Raw genomic sequence first — 6,636 nt, 5'->3', positions numbered from 1 at the left:
GAATACCTGGGGCCATAGAAAGAATGGAATGATGTAACACCTGCTGAGAGTTCAGCACAGTCTGTGCAGAGCATGCCCCTTGTTGCTGCTATTGCTATTATCATTATCATTACAATTATCCTTTTGGAAAGCAATGGCTCAACTTGTAGAAAGAAGCCTACATATATTTATTCCCTTTGCCCCAGTAATCCCCCTCCTGGAAATGGATCTCAAGAAAATAACTCAACAAAAGGATAAAGCTAAGTGCTCATCACCATAGCATTAGCCATAATTGCCCCCAAAATGGGACAACTTAAATGTCCATCAGTAGGGGAATAAGTTATAGTGAATTATGATGTATCAGCATAATAGGGTATTATGCGACCATTGCAATGATGATTATGATAATGTAGCATCACAAACAAATGCTTACAATTTAATATTAAGTGAAAAATATATAAATGATATATACAATACAGTCTCAGCTTTGTAAAAATATGCATGCATATTGGCAAGTGCTTGTATCTTATATGCAAAAATTGAAACAATTATGTATGTGTGTTCACGCAAAGTTTTTTTTCCCTTTTTACAAATTGTTTTTTAATATTGTCTTGAAACAATCTAGTCAATAATAAAAACATGCAGCAGGAGATGACTAAATAGAGAAGCATACACGTTATAACTCACATCGGTGAATTAGTAGTGCAAATGGCTTTGCTTAGAGACGTGCATACAAGGGCTTTGGGACATTTATGTGGGAAATATTAATAAATAATGAGGAAATAGCTAACACGTAAGTTTTACTATGTGCCAAGTACTACAACCTGAGTGCTTAATTCATTTTATACGTTGAATTTTCACGGTAACACTATTTTACAGATAAGAAAACTAAGGCACAACATGGTTAAGTAACTGGCCAGAAGACACATGGCTACTAAGCAGTGGAATGGGATTTGCATCTAGGCAGTCTCACCCCCAAACCCATGCACCTAACCATCACATGCACTGCTGTCAGCCAGGGACAGCTTTGTAGGTGAGGTCACACCACACACAGCCCCCGACTCGGGAGGATCCCCTGCATGGGTATGAAGCTCTGTTGCTGCGGTCTTGAAATTCTTAATCATCTTGTCTTTGAACCTGTGTTTTGTGAGAGAAGTCAGATGGGACGATGGTGCATGTGCTGAGGGCTCAGCGGCACTGCTTGCACGGGGCTCCACCTTCTCGAGATGTGCCCTCAGACTCTACTCTCCAACCCTGGTGCCCTGAGCCCTGCCCAGACTCTACCTTCCCACCCTCACCTCATGGCCACTGCCACCCTCCATCCTGGGTGGTGACCAGATCTCAGTGGCAGAGAAAAGACTGGATTACACCATCATCCTCTGTCTACAGCGGGGGCCAGCATGCGGGCACAAGTCAGAGTAGGGTTGGGCCAGTGCCTTGTGGCCTCTTGGGGTGGGGCGGGGTGGTGGGTGTCTTGCCCTGGTTTGGTATCACCATCATGCGTTCAGCAGGCAACCTGGCAGCAGCCTCTTGCCCACCCCTGACCCAGGTACTTAACATGCTCCTGTTGTAATTAAAGGTTGCAATCCCTTGGGGTGTTGCCCCCTCTGTGATCCTTGGGGTGTTGTCCATGGGTTAGAGCAATGGACCTATAGGAAGTAGAGACTGACCTTCCCACCCTGACCAAGGTCCAACCATCTATTTTGCACGGGTTCCCACCGGTTATGTAGCTGAATTTCATTCTGCTATCATTTTATTAAAAACAAAAACAAGGGCTTACCTGGTGGCGCAGTGGTTGAGAGTCTGCCTGCTGATGTAGGGCACACGGGTTCGTGCCCCGGTCCGGGAAGATCCCACATGCCGCGGAGCGGCTGGGCCCGTGAGCCGTGGCCGCTGAGCCTGCGCGTCCGGAGCCTGTGCTCCGCAACGGGAGAGGCCACAACAGTGAGAGGCCCGCGTACCACTAAAAAAAAAAAAAAAAAAAAAAAATGTCCCAAAACATAAATGCAGTTAAAATTGGAGACCCCCAGCCTTGACCTACCAGAGGACACAAGAGAGGGGAGAATCACAGAAATGACATTTCTGCCCGTGGCCTGAGATCATATGTTCTGTACAACTTTATTCGGCCGATACGACTTCATTTACGGGCAGAAGTCGTATGATCTTAGCTGTCTCCAATTCCAGAGCTTATAAGCCAGCTTTTGGCAGAGACTGTCATCAAGGAGGTGATGTTTCCCCACGGTTAGCGCACATGCATGTCACCATCTCCTTTGGATTGGAATCCAGGCAATGGATTCCATTGGATAACTGTGTCACTTGCATGGCCCTTCACTAGTCACTTTACCCAAAAGGAATAAGATAATCTCTTCTCAGGTCCTTCTGAGAAATAAACTAGGTAATGTCCATAAAGTGGTTATTATAGTGCCTCTCACAGAGTAAGCACTCAGAACATGTAACTTGTTACCCAGAGCTGGGGTCAACACAGCATCCTAGACATTGAAGGGAGAACCTTATGTTTCAGGTACCAAATGGGAGAGGAGATGATGAAGCATGATATTCTGCTGGGAAAGTTTAGGAGTCAGATCTTTTCATCTTCCCATGAGTTAAGCACACCTGAACAGCAGGTACTAACAGCTAGAACCAATATATTCTTTTCCTCAGAAGCATACTTCGAGTGTGCTCACATACTCCTGTAAAGGCTTGTTGAGTTCCCAAAGTTCTGTGAAATGCCACATGATAGAGACTACTTGGTTTTGACAAATCAGAGCAGGTGCTGCCAGCTTACCCTTTGTTCATAAAAAAAGAACCTGAGCATTCCCACGTGGAGTCTGATATTTTCAGAATTTCACATGGATTGTTAGACATATAGAAACTCCCAATTGAAGGGGGCCCTTTATTTTTATCTCGTCTAATGAATAAGTTAGCCAGATTGTGAGGGAAGAAACCAATATTTTGGACAACTATTAATGTGATAAAATCTTTGTATTCATGTATAAAACTAACTTTACTGAAGTGTAATTTACAACAATAAGACCAATGTACCCATTTTAAGTATACAAATCAATGAGTTTTTACAAATATATACAAACCTGTGATGACTACCTCAAGCAAACTACAGAACATTTTCATCGGCTCCAAAAGTTCCATTGTTTCCTTCCCCATCAATTCCCACCCCCTACTTCAGACGACCATGATTCTGATTTCTCTTATAACAGGTTAATTTATCTATTCTAAAACTTCATGGAAGTGGAATTGTACAGAATATACTCTTGTGTCTGGTTTCCTTTCCTCGGGGTTCTCTAGAGAAATAGAACCAATTTTATGTTTATGGAGAGACAATCATGGAGGCTGACAAGTCCCATCACTCAGTGTACAAGCAGGAGACCCAGCAGAGAACAGAGTAAGTAGGATCTCTTTTATAAGAGCACTAATCCCATTCAGGATGCCTCCACCCTTATGACCAAATCACCCCGCAAAGTCTCCACCTAATAATACCATCACCTTTGGAGCTTAGGATTTCAACATATGAATTTGGAGGGGACAAAAACATTCAGACCATAGCAATCCCACATTGTGGTTGGGTTCACACTATCTATGAAAAGCAAAACAGAAGAAAAGAAAGAAAAAAAAATAGGGAATGATGACAGCATTGCAACCAGTGCTGACTGAAATTCCAAAATCTGTCTCCATAGTATCTTGGCATAGACCCAATGAGGCAAGCAATCCTCAGAAGGAAAATAAATTGTATCTATCTTTGTACCTTCCATCTCCAGAATCATTGCAGGGATTTCTAGGTGCTCAGTAAGTGCATGGTAAACAAAACTAAACGGAGCTTTCTGTCCTGCAGGTCATCGTGAACTCAGATCATAGTGACTGCAAATATTAATATTTGGATAACACTTCACAGGCCCCCAAACTCTTTGTGATTTATGGTCTGACTTGATTGAACAACTAACTCTTCTGTGAAGTCTGTAAAATAGGAACTCTCATTATCTCTACTTCCATATGAAGAATTAAGGCTTAGGGGATTTAATCTGCTGTCCAAGATAGACTGATGACATCACCTCTGTGAACTCGGTATCAATGGCAGATTGAAGACCTTTATCTTCTATCCTCCAACTCCAGTGTTCCATGAGTGACCATCATGCTACCCATGAATTTTATATGTTCAAAAATATCTCAATGTTTGCTCAACAGTAGGAGTTTTTCCTGATGTGAATTATACTATCGCCGTTTTTCATCTCTTCATTCCTTTGCCTTTGTGAAGGTAGTCTGAGGTCCGTGGAGGTGTGAATTGAACTTACAACTCCTGATGACAAAATTTGCTGGGCCGTGCACGAGACTGTGTTTATACATAATAATCTCATCAGGGGGTTATGAGACCTCATTAATTACTGTTTGAAAAGCAGCCTGAGATATGAAGATGAAAGGTTTTACCAGAGTGCACAGTATCAGTGGCAGTATAAGCATGGCATGCAGGGAACTAACAAAAATGACATACAGCCAGCAAGGCAGAGAGTCAGTGGGAGGGCTTAATTAGTGGAGCATCTGCCCACCCATGAGATTTCTGGGAGCCGCAGGTTCAAATCCCAGCACATAAACCTCCGTCTCTATATCCTTGAGCTGTAGTCAGATAAATGGACCACAACCATGATTGGCCTTAGGGGAAGTTAGGATTTGACCTTGGAGGCAGATTGGATACGTCTTTCACTTTAAGGGACTGTGTTTATAGCAGGAAGATCAATGGGGTTAGAGTTCCCTGGTCACCTTCATGTGTAAGACCATCCCTGGAGCTGTTTTTCATATTTTAAGAGGAATGTGCACTCTCCTGGAAGAGTATTTAAACTGTTATTTGGAATTTTTGTTGAGACCACAGTCTTGAGGCCAGATCTGTGTTCCAATCGCTTCTACTTGCTAGGTGGATTAATTTAACATTTTGAACTCTCATTTTCCTCATCTAAAGAATGAGTTATTGCCCATGGGAAATTTAAATGAGAGCTTACTAGGGTATCTGGCACATGACACATTAGGATCACTCCACAAATGAGGGCTTTGGTCATTCAGAACAGACCTCACATAGCACCTCCTAATGCCTTTATTTAGGAGATGAGGGGCTCCAGAGGGGGAAACTTGCTTAACAGAGGCAGAGACGAGTCTAAAAACTAGATGAGCATAATCCTCAATCCATGCTTTACTTCCCACATCATGAAAACAGCAGGATGCCGTGAGAGGAAGTGAGCTCCCCCATCACTGCAAGATTTCACAGACTTTGAATTATTTCTCCCTCTCTTTCTCCTATATATATATTTTAAAGAACCAGTCTTGGAATGTACCTGGATTTGGAGTCAGAGAGATAGAGCGATTGGAGTCCAGAAGGTGCTCTGCTCACTCATTGTGTGATCTTGGACTATGTCAGAGCCTTAGTTTCCTCCTCTGGAAGAACTGGCACATATATTCTTATGGACCGAATGCATATTTACTTCCCTACCCCCAAATTCATATGTTGTAGCCCTTACCCTCAGTGTCATGTTATTAAGAAGTGGGGCCTTTGGGAGGTGAGTGGGATTAGCTGAGGCCATAAGGGTGGGGTCCTCATGATGGGATGAAGAGAGTAGAGTCCCATGGAGGACACAGCAAGAAAGCAGCCATCTGCAAGTCAGGAAGAGGGCTCTCACCAGAACCTGACCATCCTGGCACCCTGATCTTGGATTTCCAGCCTCCAAAACTGTGCAAAATTAATTTCTGTTGTTTAAGCCACCCAGTACATGGTATTTTTGTTAATGCAGTCTAAGCTAAGATTATACCTATATTTATATGTGTGTGTGTGTGTATATATATATATATATGTATATACACACACACACACACATATAGATATACAGTAATATCATTTTGAGGCTCAAATAAGGCTAAACGTCTAACCCTGTGCTGAAATGTAGATGTTCAATAAAAACTAGTCTTCATCTCCTCTGTTGTTTTACTGTAAAAGTCAGTCATTTAGCTTCAGTTCTTTATTGGCTGAATGACATGGCTGGTTCTTGAAAAACAGAGTTGGATGCCGATGATCATTCCAGAAGCTACAGTGCTTTGGGACAAGGAGGAAAACCTCCAGATGAAAAATATATTTTTAAGTACAATTCCATTATTATTATTGCTATTATTATTTACCTGCACTCAGAGGTACTGCTGGGGAGACAAAAGCCCCAGCAGGTTAACAGGGTTAATATTTGTATAACAGGGTTAACAGGGGTTAAGAGGGGTGTGATTTACTGGTATCTTCCCTCCGGCAGGAGCTGGAGTACATTCTCATTTGCCAAACATTGTCTTTATTCCTTGGAATAAAATTGCAAGAGACTGTAGCTTCCTCTGTTAGGCAAGCTGAAACAGCAGGATGGGTTAGTGTACTTCACAGTGCATTCTGATTTATAAAATATGCTTAGCCACCTATGAATATGGATACGATTTCTGCAAACAGAAGGTCATATGGCTCCCAATTGCGGAAGACAATATTTAAGCATGTAACGCCATGGCAGGCCCTAAAGTGAGGAAAGAGGTTTAAGGGTGAGGGGTTTAAAAGGTCCAAGAGGAGGCACACGTTGGCAAAAATAGATAAAGATCAAAAAGAAGTCAGGAAATGAGGCTGCCCTGAAGCCAGAG

At 42.6% G+C, this 6,636-nt stretch overlaps 1 long non-coding RNA gene across 1 annotated transcript in view; it reads right to left on the bottom strand.

Moving 5' to 3' along the window:
* Positions 1 to 1,765: 1,765 nt before the first annotated feature.
* The window catches only part of LOC307189277, a 925,047-nt gene continuing 920,176 nt past the window's right edge, over positions 1,766 to 6,636 (bottom strand). The window contains exon 13 of the long non-coding RNA XR_013829132.1: positions 1,766 to 1,942. This is a non-coding gene — a long non-coding RNA (uncharacterized lncRNA). The remainder of the gene's footprint in view (positions 1,943 to 6,636) is intronic.

Source organism: Stenella coeruleoalba (genome assembly GCF_951394435.1).
Source record: "Stenella coeruleoalba genome assembly, chromosome: 7".
NCBI classification, from domain to species: domain Eukaryota; kingdom Metazoa; phylum Chordata; class Mammalia; order Artiodactyla; family Delphinidae; genus Stenella; species Stenella coeruleoalba.
Note: the sequence above shows the minus strand (reverse complement) of the source record. Positions and strands in the feature narration are given on the sequence as shown.